Source organism: Stigmatopora nigra, chromosome 10 (genome assembly GCF_051989575.1).
Source record: "Stigmatopora nigra isolate UIUO_SnigA chromosome 10, RoL_Snig_1.1, whole genome shotgun sequence".
Classification (NCBI taxonomy): Eukaryota; Metazoa; Chordata; class Actinopteri; order Syngnathiformes; family Syngnathidae; genus Stigmatopora; species Stigmatopora nigra.
Window position 1 is genome coordinate 1,237,689 of NC_135517.1, and position 14,581 is coordinate 1,252,269.

The 14,581-nt window shown below is 36.2% G+C and overlaps 1 protein-coding gene across 1 annotated transcript in view; it reads left to right on the top strand.

The window, feature by feature from the left end:
- Positions 1-14,581, top strand: part of cdh22 (cadherin 22) — a 150,418-nt gene that overhangs the window by 59,372 nt on the left and 76,465 nt on the right. The window contains exon 7 of the mRNA XM_077725839.1: positions 6,751-6,808. The gene's annotated coding sequence lies outside the window, so the exon portion shown is untranslated. The remainder of the gene's footprint in view (positions 1-6,750; positions 6,809-14,581) is intronic.

Here is a 14,581-nt window from a genome sequence, read left to right on the forward strand (position 1 = left end):
AGTAGAGGTATGATTGTACTTTGTTATTTTGTAAGTAGAGGTAGGACTGTAATTTGTTATTTTGTAAGTAGAGGTATGACTTTGTTTAGTTATTTTGTAAGTTGAGGTATGACTTTGTTTAGTTATTTTGTAAGTAGAAGTATGACTGTGTTTAATTATCTTGTAAGTAGAGGTCGGACTGTAATTTGTCATCTTGTAAGTAGTGGTTGGACTGTAATTTGTCATCTTGTAAGTAGAGGTATGACTATTTAGTTATTTTGTAAATTGAGGTATGACTGTATTTATTTTGTAGAGGTATGACTGTATTTAGGTATATTGTAAGTAGGGGTATGGCTGTATTTAGTTATTTTGTAAGCAGAGGTATGACTGTAATGTGTTATTTTGTAAGTAGAGGTATGATTGTATTTAGTTATTTTGTAAGTAGAGGTATGATTGTATTTAGTTATTTTGTAAGTAGAGGTAGGACTGTATTTAGTTATTTTGTAATTAGAAGTATGACTGTATTTAGTTATTTCGTAAGTAGAGGTATGACTGTATTTAGTTATTTGCAAGTAGAGTTATGGCTTTATTTCGTTATTTTGTAAGTAGAGGTATGACTGACTTGGTTATTTTGCAAGTAGAGGTATGACTGTTTAGATATTTTGTAAGTAGAGGTATGACTGTATTTAGTTATTTCGTAAGTAGAGGTATGACTGTATTTCCATTTTGACAACATAGTTTATACCCGATATCTGACAAACTTTCCTCCTACACAACATAGATCGGAAGAGGACGTGATTTTGAACAGATCACTTTGCGCATTCATCGTACACACACTAACACACCCAAACACACACTAACACACACTAACACACAAACACACACGTGCACGGAATGGTACGTTGCCGTGTTTTTAGCCACAGGGAAATCCTTTATCCACATAACTAGATTAAGTCTGAGTGAGCTCCGATCAGCTTAATTTGGATTCAACGGCGGGCGGCGCCTTCCCCCTCCCCCGATCGGTCTTTTCAGTGCGTCTGTCACTCCGTCTCCCAAAATGGCAGGATGTTTTGCTCCATTTATTCCCGTTCCCCCCATTTCAACGCGTCGCCCGTCTCTGGGAATCAAACAAACAAACAAACAAGCAAAGAAACAAATACAAAGGCCACGGGCTAAAACGTTCCGCTTCCCTCCGTTTTTCCGAATTTCCCGTCCCGTGGCTCCATTGTTTTGCCGCGAAAAAAGCGCCTTCACCCCAATAATGAGCCGATTTGGATATTTTCAGCTGTTTTGCAACCCCAAGCGTGTTTTTTCTATTTCTAAAACACGTCAACAAAGTCAAAGTTGTTCATTTTTCGAAGGTTTCCATTGGTTGTATCGACTGGTGACGTTGCGACCGATCGGGGATTGACAGGAAATCGTTTAGCTAATCCGGGTATTAGCATTTTGGATGCTAAACGAAATACTTTTGGTTTATTTATTGATAGGTACTCCACTTTGCTACCACAGCCCAAAAACATGCATGCTAGGCTAATTTTATGCTAATTTGGCCTCAGTTGGGATAGGCTCCAGCACCCTCGGCGAGCCCTGTGAGGATATTGTTCACCACCCGCTAAATAAATGAAAAAAAAGCGTTATAAAAATATATTAAAACAAAAAATAGCTAAAATAATTGTAAAAATATCAAATTAAAGTGTCAATATATATAAAATAATGAAATGTAAAAAAATAATAAAAATTTATATAAAATATTTAAACCCTTGTGAGGATATTGTTTGCCACCACTGACCTAAACAAAAAAAATAGAAAAAATTATAATAATGTAATAAAAAATATAAAAATAAAAAATAAAAATAGATTAAATATCAAATAAATATAAAAATATCAAATTAAAGAGCATAAATATATAAAGTTACAAAAATTACAAATATAATATAATCAAATATTTAAAAGTCAGCTGGGATAGGCTCCAGCACCCCCAGCGACCCTTGTGAGGATATTATTTGCCATCCCAGACCTAAATAAATGATTTAAAAAAGCAATATAAAATAGATTTAAACCTTAAATTCTAATAATAAGTCTAAATATATAAAATAAAAAAATATTTAAAATATAATATAAACAAATTGCTACACTGTTCATTAACTCCCTTAACATGCACACTCGCGACCAAAAGTTTTGAAACACTTCCCCATTCATCAACATGTAAAAACATCTCCAAGCGTTTGAATTCCACCAACTGCAATATCCTCCTTTTAATTCCCCTTTTTGTGATTAACGTTCCGCACCACTGGCGGACACTTCAAAGATCGGAAATCACCAGCCCAAGCTCCATAATAACCCCGCTTTCAAAGCTCCGCCCCCCACCCACCCCCATCCTCCATCTATCGTTTCCCAGTAGCCAAATTACCAGTTACATAACGGCCATTTTTGCTCTCACTCCACCAAAATGGGGCGTCTTTGAGAACTAAAAAACATGTGGGGGGGGGGGGTATCCAAATAAAATGGTAAAAAAAAAATGGCGTGGACATAAAGTGGGCGGAGACTAGGATATAAAGACACGGGAAAGTGGAATTATACGAAAAAAGGGGGACAAATAGGACGCAAGTGTGTTATGGGAGGGTTGGCAGGAGGGTAGGGGGGGGGGATGAGGTTTTGGGGGGGGCGGGATCAACGAATAGTAAGCCGAGGAGGCGCTTGGCCCGCGGGATTGCGCGGCGTTTATCCTCGTCTGCAGCCGCCTTGTGAAGGAAGCGCTACCTCAGGAAAAGACTTCTAAAGCCGCCTGGACGCACGCCGCTGAGCTCTTAATACCCGCGGCGTACACACGGGGGGATTCGTGGGGGGCGGGCGGGGGTGCCAAGGTCTCCAGGGATTTTTTTTTTTACGGCCCCTGACCATGTTTTCGTGGCCTATCTCGGTTAGTACTTATCCACTTCATGCTGTCGCCAGGTGAACTGCGGTTAGCGTGTTTGACTTGTAGTTTAATGATCCAGGGTTTTGAATTTTCTGCGTGGGGGGGGGGGGTCTCCTGGTAGTTGTGTGGGTTTTTCGCGGGTACTCCGGTTTTCTCACATATCTAAAAAAACATGCAGGCTAGGATACCGTATTTTCAGCACTAAAAAGTCTTAGATTTTACTCCAAAATAGACAGTGCGCCTTATATATGGACCAATATTAAAATTGTTATCACTAAAAAATTAAATAAATCAGTCAGGGTACACTATCCTCTACAGCTCTCACAACTACAGCAAGCTACTACTATTTTCCCCGTAGAAAAAGTACTACGCAGTGACTGCTGGGATATATAGTTCAACAGTTCTTAGATATTAAGCAGTACTTAGAAATTGAACAGTACTTAGATATTGAACAGTACTTAGATATTAGACAGTACTTAGATATTGAACAGTACTAAGATATTGAACAGTACTTAGATATTGAACAGTACTTAGATATTGAACAGTACTTAGATATTAAACAGTACTTAGATATTAGACAGTACTTCGATATTAAACAGTACTTAGATATTAAACAGTACTTGGATATTAGACAGTACTTGGATATTAGATAGTACTTAGATATTAAACAGTACTTGGATATTAGATAGTACTTAGATATTAAACAGTACTTCGATATTAGATAGTACTTAGATATTAGATAGTACTTAGATATTAGACAGTACTTAGATATTAAACAGTACTTAGATATTAAACTGTACTTCAATATTAAACAGTACTTCAATATTGAACAGTACTTAGATATTAAACACATTTCTTACATATTAAACACAGTACTTCGATATTAAACAGTACTTAGATATTAAACAGTACTTAGATATTAGACAGTACTTAGATATTGAACAATACTTAGATATTAAACAGTACTTAGATATTAAACTCTCTCTGATGAATATAATTTTGAGGTGTTTTCAACAAAAAACTCTCTCACTTGACTGGCGACCAAAAATGTGTGTGTCAAATACAGAAATAGCACTCGTTACTGACACTGCACCTTTAAATGCGATGCGCCCTATAGTCATGAAAATACGGTATTTTAATGCTAAATTGAGCCCTAGCTATGAAATATTGGTTGTTTATTTTTTTGGGCTCCGCCCACGACGTTCAAGCCAAGGCTACGGCGGCGTGGGGGGTCGTCGAGGTACGTGCGCCGAGGCCGCGGAGGCGGCTGTGTTTACTGGAGTGAGCCGCTTTACGATCGGACGCCGTCTCGTTTTAAAAACTTAAAGTGGAGCTTGGAGAATTGACGGTGTGGAAAGATAGTATTGCCCGAGCTGTGAGGCGTTCGAGGGTAGCGCGTAAAAAAAGGAATTTAGAGTAACTTTAGCATTTTTTAGGTATTTATTGAGGTTTTAGTCATTTTTGTTTCATGTTTGTCTCAGACAATTTTATCGGAAATCAATATGATGATTTTTGATTGAGTGAAGTTGCAAAATGTTTTTTTATATAAATTCATGTTGACTACTTATTTATTGATTATTTATCTGTTTGTTGTTGTTGTGCATTTCCACTGATTTATTTTGTTGACTATTTATCATGTTGACTAGTTATTTATTTACTATTATTACTCATTTATTGTTTTTTTTTGTTATTATTTATTGATTATTTCTCAGTTTATTTTTATATTGTGCACTTTGTGGTGAGGCATCAAATCTCATTAGAATTATATAATGACAATAAAAGCATTCAAATGAAGAGTTGCGACCTGGATTCGAACCAGGATCCCGGAACTGCGAAGCGGAAAAAACCAATACACCGTGCTTTATTTTTGTTATTGCGCACTTTTTGGCGAGGCTCTAAATCTCATTAGAATTATATACTGACAATAAAAGCATTGCTACCTGGATTCGAACCAGGATCCCAGAAATGCAAGCCGGCAAAAACCAAACCACCGCGCTTTATTTTTGATATTGTGCACTTTTTGGTGAGGCTCTAAATCTTATTATAATTATATAAAGACAATAAAAGCTTTCAATTCAGGACTTGCGACCTGGAATCGAACCAGGATCCCAGAACTGCGAGGCGGCAAAAACCAATCCACCGTGCTTTATTATTGTTATTATGCACTTTATATTGAGGCTTTAAATATCATTACAATTGTTTAATGGCAATAAGAGCATTCAATTCGGGAGTTTCTACCTGGAATCGAACCAGGATCCCAGAACTGCGAGGCGACGAAAATTAACCCACCGCGCTGAAAACTGGAAAAAATAAAATTTTCATTCTATCTGTTATATTGGTGTTGTTTCCCAAATAGTGGGAGTAAAGTGCTCATTCCACATCTGACCTCCATTCCCCCCCGACGCAGGCTTGTAAATAACGTGTCGGCGAATTAAAGGGTTTAAATCCCAAAGCTTCATCTTGCTGACAGACTCTTTACTCTGTAATCTGGATTCACGCAGCAACAAGGATTTTTGACTTTTATATATTCTTTTCCCTTCCCGTATTGACGTCACCGTCGGGTCAAAGTTGACCCGCTGCGACTCGAGTGGGAGAGTAATTACCCGCATTAAATAGTTCCTGACATTTTGAGGCTTTGGGGGAGTGAGTCTCACAGATGTAATTAAATTTCCCAGGCTGATACAGTCATGCCTTGAGATACGAGCTTAATGCGTTCCGGGACCGAGCTCTTATGTCAAATCACTGGTGTGTAAAATCCATTTTTGCCATAAAAATAACTATTAAATACAAATTAATTAATTCTCTCCTCTTCCTCACTCCTGATCTGATGACAGTTACTCATTTATTCATTTTCTGAACTGCTTAATCCTCATTAGGGTATCACGGGGTGCTGGAGCCTATCCCAGATGAATTGTTGATCGGTACAAGGACACAAACGACCAATCACACTCATAGCTAGGGGCAATTTAGAGTGGCTAATCAGCCTAGCATGCATATTTTTGGGAATGTGGGAGGAAAGTGGAGTACCCGGAGAAAACCCATGCAAACTCCACACAGCAAGGAACCAACTGGGATTGAATACATAGCCTAAGGGCAATTTAGTGTTAGCTAGCTAGCCTAGCATGCATATTTTTGGAGTGTGGGAGGAAAGCGGAGTACCCGCAGAAAACCCACGCAGGCAAACACGCAAACTACACACAGGCGGACCAACCTGGATTCAAACACACGGCCCCAGAACTGTGATGCTAACCCGTTGGCCACAATTTAATGTTAGCCAGCTAGCCTAGCATGCATGTTTTTGGAATCAGTCAGTCCTACCTATGGGCAATTTAGTGCTAGCCAGTTAGCCTAGCATGCATATTTTTGGAATGTGGGAGGAAACTGGAGTACCCAGAAAACAACCACACAGGCCCAAGACGTACATGCCAACTCCACATAGGGAAAACCAACCTGGGATCGAACCCAGAACCCCCAAACTGCGAGGCCGGAGCGCTACCCACTCAAGCATCGCGCCACCCTTACATGCCAACTCCACATAGGGAAAACCAACCTGGTATCGAACACACGGCCCCAAAACTGCACACTACACTCATCCACCGCGCCACCCCCGATGACCGTTAACCATTATATTTTATTATTTTTATTTTGTAAGCACTTCAGCTCCTCAATTCCGCAGCTCATCTCCCGCGGACCATTTTCTTTTCCGACCACGTTCCATTAGCAAATTGCCCAAACGGGAATTTCTAACTTCTCCATTAAAAAGCCAACAGGGGGGGAACATATTCACTCAAAAAGTGCGGGTAAAAAACAACAAAAACATTCCTCACCGGTCTTTTATTTTTTTGACTTTGCAGGTGCGAGTGAGACGGAAGGGACGACGGACGGGAGTCGGCGGTTCGAGTCCAGCAATCGGTGAGTTTTATTCGTTTTTTTGTGTTTTGCGTTTACCCGCCAAAATAAGATAGAACCATCCATCTTGTGTAGAAAGAAAATGTAGGAGGCGCTCTGCAGGACACGGGTTTTGACCTTGAACACCCCGTTTCTTGTTAACGCTCCGCCGCGTGCCAATTTTGACCAAAAAACCTTTGAACTTTAACGGGTTTATTTTCCCAAGTTTGGAGCAAGGGCGCTATAGATTTTTACTTACATCCATTACTGGATGTTTTTGCAGACAGCTTTTGGACAAAGTTCACTGCTCACTTCATTTGGCTTCGAAATGTTTTTGCAGAATTTTTTTTTTTTTGGGAGAATATTATTTTTGAGTGTATGGTGGGTTATTGGATGGGAATTTAAATGGAGGAGGAGAGTTGAAGTTTTGTTAGGTTGGAGTTGTGTTTTGGAGGAGTTATAAGAAAAAAGTTGAGTCTTATTTTGGGATATGAAGAGAAAGATATTGCAGTTTTTTGAGGAAAATGCGTTATTATATTATGAGGAAAGTTGTGTTGTAATATTGTTTGATTTGAATCGTAGTATTCGGAGGAAAAAGTTGCAGTATTATGAGGGTTAAGTACTATGTTGGAGTGTTTTGAGAAATTATGTGAAAAAGGTTGGGATATTTTGAGAGAAATATTATGCGTTCTAATACTTGAGATTGCAGTATTATGAGGAATAAATTCATATGTAGTAATATTGGCTGATTCGAATCATAGTACCGTTGTACTTTTTTTGTAACTTGAATATTTCGTAAGTAGGGGTGTACTTTATATGTAAAGAGCGGTCCACTTAGTAGTACATTTTAGACTTTAACGTGTGCCCTATGTGTGTGTGTGTGTGTGGGGGGGGTGAAAATATGTAGTTTTTAATCGCTTATTAAGGGGAATTCAAAATAAAATATATAATATATCTAGTAAAGGTAAAAATATTTGTCATATTTTGTAATATGATGAGATTTAAAGTAATGAGGTAAAAAAAATGAGAAAATGAGAACAAAAAGTTATACAATGAGAGTAAATTCATACAATATACTACTAATAAAACACCGTGTGTGTTTACCTGCAAATCAGCGGATTACACCGCGTCTAAGAAAAAAGCGTCAAGTCGGATCTCGGCAAATCTTAATGAGTGGCGTCCTCTGATATCGCAGTTGATATCAAATTTGGGGAAATCCAATCTTGCAGATTATGTTTTTGATTTTCTTTACGCCATCTGCCATGGGATATCATTCAATGTGCTGCATCTTGTAATTTGTTATATCTACGTTTGTATTCAGCGTCCCTGTGTGTGTGTATTTGTGTGTATTTGTGTGTGTCGCTTATTCAGCTGAAATCCAAGTTGAAAAGTCTGTCGGAGATTAGTGTTAGCCAGCAAAGGTGTTAAAGAAATAACCTCTGCACCCACCCGATGAAGGTGATATAATAAATAACATCTGATTTTAATGAGTATTCTACTGCATGGAAACAACAAGAATAATCCGTACAATAACATCAACTCAATTGAATTGAATGCTTTTGTTCTCATTATAAAAATATAATGAGATTTAAAGCTTCAACATGAAGTGCGCAAATAACAATAACAAACAATATGTACTGTCCCTTTATCAAATAATTAAATGAATTAAACACAAACAAAAAATAATCAATGCATTATTGATAATAAGTAGTCAACAACATGAGTATTCAACATAGATAAGTTTACGACATAAATTAGTCGAAACAAATTAGTCGAAAATAGATGTAGTGAACTTAGATGATATTCAACACATGATATTTAACATAGATAGTAGTCAACATAGATAAAACACATAATAGAGAAGTATTCAATAGCAAAATTAGTCAAAACATCGATGAGAAGTCAACATAGATAATAGGCAACATATATAATAATCAACATAGATAGTAGTAAACTTAAAATAATCAAAACATAAGTAAGTGGTCAAAAACAGAGTAGTCAACATAGATAAGTCAACATAGATAAGTCAACATAGATAAGTCAACATAGATAAGTCAACATAGATAAGTCAACATAGATAATAGTCAACATAGATAATAGTCAACATAGATAATAGTCAACATAGATAATAGTCAACATAGATAATAGTCAACATAGATAATAGTCAACATAGATAAGAGTCAACATAAATAATAGTCAACATAAAGTAGTTAAAACAAAAATAAGTAGTCAAAAACATAGATAATAGTCAACATAAAGTAGTCAAAACAAAAATAAGTAGTCAAAAACATAGATAATAGTCAACATAAAGTAGTCAAAACAAAAATAAGTAGTCAAAAACATAGATAATAGTCAACATAAAGTAGTCAAAACAAAAACAAGTAGTCAAAAACATAGATAATAGTCAACATAAAGTAGTCAGAATCATAGATAATAGTCAACATAAAGTAGTCAGAAACATAGATAATAGTCAACATAAAGTAGTCAAAACAAAAATAAGTAGTCAAAAACATAGATAATAATCAACATAGATGAGAAATCAACATAGATAGTAGTCAACATAGATAAGTCAACATAGATGAGAAATCAACATAGATAATAGTCAACATAGATAAGTCAACATAGATGAGAAATCAACATAGATAATAGTCGATATAGATAGTAGTCAACATCGATAATAGTCAACATCGATAATATTCAACATAGAAAAGTAGTCCGTATAGAAAGCATAGTTTGTCTTGGCTGTTATGGTCCTTTAGCCCTTCGTTAAAGTAAATATAGTAACATGGTCAACAATGGGCTATCTATAACGACAACCCCCCCCCCAAAAAACTAACATAGCAGGCTATCATGGTCAGAGAGTGGAAAAAAAACAAAAACAAAAATACTTGCATACGCCACACTTGAGTATTTTAATGGCGTACAGCTATTGTAGTCAATGGCAGCGACCCCGGTGGAATGAACTGCAGTTGGCAGAGGAAGGATGTCCGTCACTGGTGCGCATCCAGGATCAAGCATTGCTTGTTTTTAAATCCTCCAGCTGTGATCAAAATCGACCTTTGCAACCCACGCACGCACCCACACACGCACGAACGGACGCTCGCCAAATCCCAATCCAATGACCAAATACTTGAACGGTCGCCTTGACCTTTGCGATGCCGCTCACCTCGAAGATGGTCATCGCCATGTCACTTTTTTATAATAGAGAAAAAAATATTTGTGTTGGTTCTATGAATATGACGCAAAAAAATAAGGACAACCAAAATAAATAAATCCATAATATTAGAGGATTAAAGTCATAATATGATGAGAATATTTAAAGTCTTCATATTACCAGAAATACTACATAGTTTTCTATAATATTGTGAGAAATTGTGAATAATGTTACCTAAAAATATAATATTACAATATTTTTCCCCTTTTTTAATGATGTTGTACCATAAATATTTATGTATTAATTGCTATTTCATAATATAGCACATTTATTATTTATAATTATATTAATATATTCCCCTTAAGACTCCTAATTTTGTTCTTCTAATATAATACTCATAAAGTTTAAATGCTACATAACTTTACATGATATTATCAAATATGATTAATATGAAATATAAGTCATTTTATGAAAAAATGTTAGCATAATGCTACCTAATTTTGCATAATATTCCTGGTATAACAGCCACTTTAATATTATAATATTCAAAAATACGGCTTTATTGTCGCCATATTACAAAAATAGAGTCATAATTTTACAAAATTGAAGTCCAAGTACTTTAAAAATGTACATATTATGAAAAATATTGCAATATTAGCTCATATAACGTCATATAAGAAAAGAAGACTCATAATATTCCATCAAATTTTTTTATTCGAATCACAATATGTTGCATTTCTTGCAAAATATGCTAATTTTCATGACATTTTTAACATCATAATATTATTCTTTGCGTCGTCGTCTTACTCTCATACCGAACAAATGTGGTCAATATGCTCCAATAAAATCATCCTTATAAAACCCACAATGTCCAATAAAGCGTCCATCTTTTATAAGCCCAATAAGTACATTTTTTACAGGCCGTTTATCGTCAAAGTAGGCCGACATTAAAATCCCGCTTGTGTCAACACGCTTTGGACGATAGTGACCATGGAAGACCGTTTAGGATTATGTCCAAATGACCCCTGAAATTTGACCCCTGCCGTGTCTTGTTTGGAGGCTTTGGAAAGGATTTTGCAAATCTCAAATAGTCACAGTTCAACCTAGTTTTTTTTTTCGGTACTGGCTTATGGAAAATGCTGTCAATATTTACAGTGGGCTTGTACGGGTAATGGGGGGGGAGGGGGCGGAGCCTGATGTTAGCAGAATGTGCAGAAATATCCAAAAGGCTTTAGCTCTATGCTAATATTCAATGTAGTGTATTTTTAACATGGGAAAATACAGTAATCCCTCAAATATTGCGGTTAATCTAGACCAAACATGGCCGAATAGTTACCAAGTAATTTTAACTATCTTTTATTTTTTTAAGTTAAAAAATTCTTCATTATTTAAATCCTTTCAGGGTGAATTTTCAGAATTTTATGAACTTAAGAAAATGAATAATAAATTATTAACAGCAGAAAAAAATGCGAGTCTGCAATAAGTGAAGTGGTGATAATCGAGAGAATACTGTACTGTACTTTAATTTGAAATTGGCATTTTTATATTATTGTAGTTTCAACATCAGGTAAAAAGAAACAATATAATAATAAAAAATATGACCGTTAAAGAAAAACTAATCAAAATGGCCACCAGGCATCGAAAAATCGCGAAGTAGGTCGACCCCTATTGTAACTACCTTCTTTTAATAAAAAATGTAAATTAAAAAATTAAAAAATTCTCCACTGCTGATTTGCTCTCAGGGTAGATTTTCCACATTTTTAGGAACTTTCAAAATAATAAAATTAAATAATTAATAGCATAAAAAATTGCAAAAAAGTGAATCTGCGATAAGTGAAGTTGCAATAAACGAGGGAACACTGTACTGTACTTTAATCTGAAAGCGTCATTTTAAAAATATTGTTATTCCAAAACTAGGTAAAAAAAAAACAAAAAAATGACAGTTAACAAAAAACAAATCAAGTCACACCAAAATGGCCACCAGACAAACGTCGGTTCCGCTTGCACAATCGCCGCATAATAACAATAACGTCTTAATCAAACACGGGAAGACAGATGCCATGGCGCAGGTGCATCTAATGGAGTGTAGCTAATGATCAAACCATGGAAAAACAGCCATTCGTCAATCCGGGGGAGTGCTTTACCGTCGTTTAGGCAATTAGCCACAGACTAGCTAAGTAGCCTTTACCGAGAAGCCGTTGGTCACGCATCTGTTTAGGACTTTCCACGATCCATTCGCACGTTTGTCACAAGCACGTGTCTTGGAAACGGTCTTTTTTCATCAATTTTGATGTTACCATTAAAAAAAAATGCACATTTTCAGGCTATTTATTTACTGCCATTGATAAATAGTATAGACGTCCATTGGTGGCATTGGTAGTGAATGGGTTAAAATGTATATAGTTTATAGTTCTATAGTATTTTGTTTGGAGTTATTTAAAAGTATTTTGAAAAAAAATACTTTATTTAGTGTGTCAGTCTCGCAGCTCTGGGGTACTGGGTTTGAATCCAGGTCGGTGTACCTGAGTGGAGTTTGCATGTCCTGTGTGGGTTTTCTTTGGGTAGTCTACTTTTCTCCCACATTCCAAAAATGTGCATGCTAGGCTAGCTGGCTAACACAATGTATTGTGAGTGTGAATGAATTGAATTGAAATCCAGGTTGGTCCACCTGTATGGAGTTTGCATGTGTGGGTTTTCCCTGGGTTTTCCGGTTTCCTCCCACATTCTGAAAACATGCATGCTAGGCTAGCTAGCTAATACTCTAAATTGCCCCTAGCTATAATTTTGACTGAATGAATTGAATACAAATCTAGGTTGGTCCACCTGTATGCAGTTTGCATGCGTGGGTTTTTTCTGGGTATTCCGATTTCCTCCCACATTCCAAAAACATGCATGCTAGGCTAGCTTGGTATGATTGTGAGTGTGAATGAATTGTTTGTCTCCTTTTGCCCTGTGATTGGCCGCCCACCGATTCAGGGTGTTGTCCCCCCCCTGTTTTGAAGTGAGCTGAGATATGCTCCAGCACCCCCGCAATCCTTGATGATAAAGCAGTTCCAAAAATGAATGAATGACATTTTCTAACTGGACAACAATGTCAAATAATGTAATCTTTGGTTTATTTTCCTTCTATTTTGCTTCTTTTAAGTCTTTTTCCAAAAGCGTCTCCCAAATCTTCTGAGCTTTCCGTTCCTTTGACTTTCCGTTGATATCTTACAGTAACTGCAAAAAAAAGCGGGGTGGGCGACGGGGCGCTTTCTTCACAAGTCGTGGTAGAGAATCCGAAATGCAAAGCGCCACCCGCTTACTGAAAGACGTTGCCAAAGCGAGGAAGCAAAGGGACTTTTAATGAACAGGCCTTTTATTGATCTGTGGACAAAACAGTTGTTAATTATGTGCGGGTGGGCATTTCATTCAGCCAGCCAAACAAGATCCCCCGCTTGCTAATGCGTAGTCAGGAACCAGGCGGGTTTTGATTGAGTTCCGCGTCCCAGAATGAAGACGCCAAAAATCGCTAACGTCCGTACGCCAATGTTACCTCTAATTTTTCGTTGGTCTGTGTTGTATACAGTATTTTTAACAAAGAAAAACTAGAATTTTTGTTTTATAGAATTTAAAAAAAATATTTTTGAACTAAAAACATGGAAAAAACTTTGATTAAAATAACTGGATTGATTAAAAACCCTGAATATTCAATTTTTATAGATCTAAAACAGTTTTTTTTAGTTTTTTTTATATACTTTTGGATTTTACAAAATTATTTTTGAACTAAAAACATGAAAAAATTTGATTAAATGAACTGGATTGAAAGCCCTGAATATTCAGTTTTTTATAGATCTAAAACAATGTTTATTTTAGATTTTTTTTTAAATATATTTTTAGATTTTGCAAAATGATTTTTTAACTAAAAACACGGAAATATTTGATTAAATGAGCAGGATTAAAAGACCTGAATATTCAGTTTTTTATAGATCTAAAACAATGTTTATTTCAGCTTTTTTAAATATATTTTTAGATTTTACAAAATGATTTTTGCACTAAAAAAACAAAAAAAATGATTTAAAAAATGACAATGATTGATTTAAAAGTGGGAAAATCAGCAACACAATGATTTTTTAAACTAAAAACACAGAAAAGGGGATTAAAAAATGACAATTTTTAAATTTAAAAGGGTAAAAATCAGGAATTCTAACATACATCTATACTCTTTATTTTAATTTAATCCTAAAACACAAAGTCAGCACTCATGATTGACTTTCCCGGGCCACACAAAATGATCCAACGGGCCAGATTTAGCCCCCGGGCCGCCACTTTGACACATATAGCCATACTGTAGATTAACCACGACCTTATTTAGCACTAACCCGAGATAGAAAAGTTTCTTATTGTCTCTCAGAACGAACGCCATTTGTGCTAGCGATGGCGCTAGTCCCTTAAGTGAAATGGAACATATAGCTTGTGTTTAAGTCTGAGTAAGTGCACTCCAGCTTATCTTTTAGTGTGCGATGGAGCATCTCTCTGATTTGCACTTGTCAGCCTTGCTAAGCTATGTCCTGAAAATTGCTTTACCGGGCAAGCATTATTATGCGCCCAAGGCTGAGATGTTCTGCGTATATGCGTATGTGCGGGTGTCAAAGAATACATTT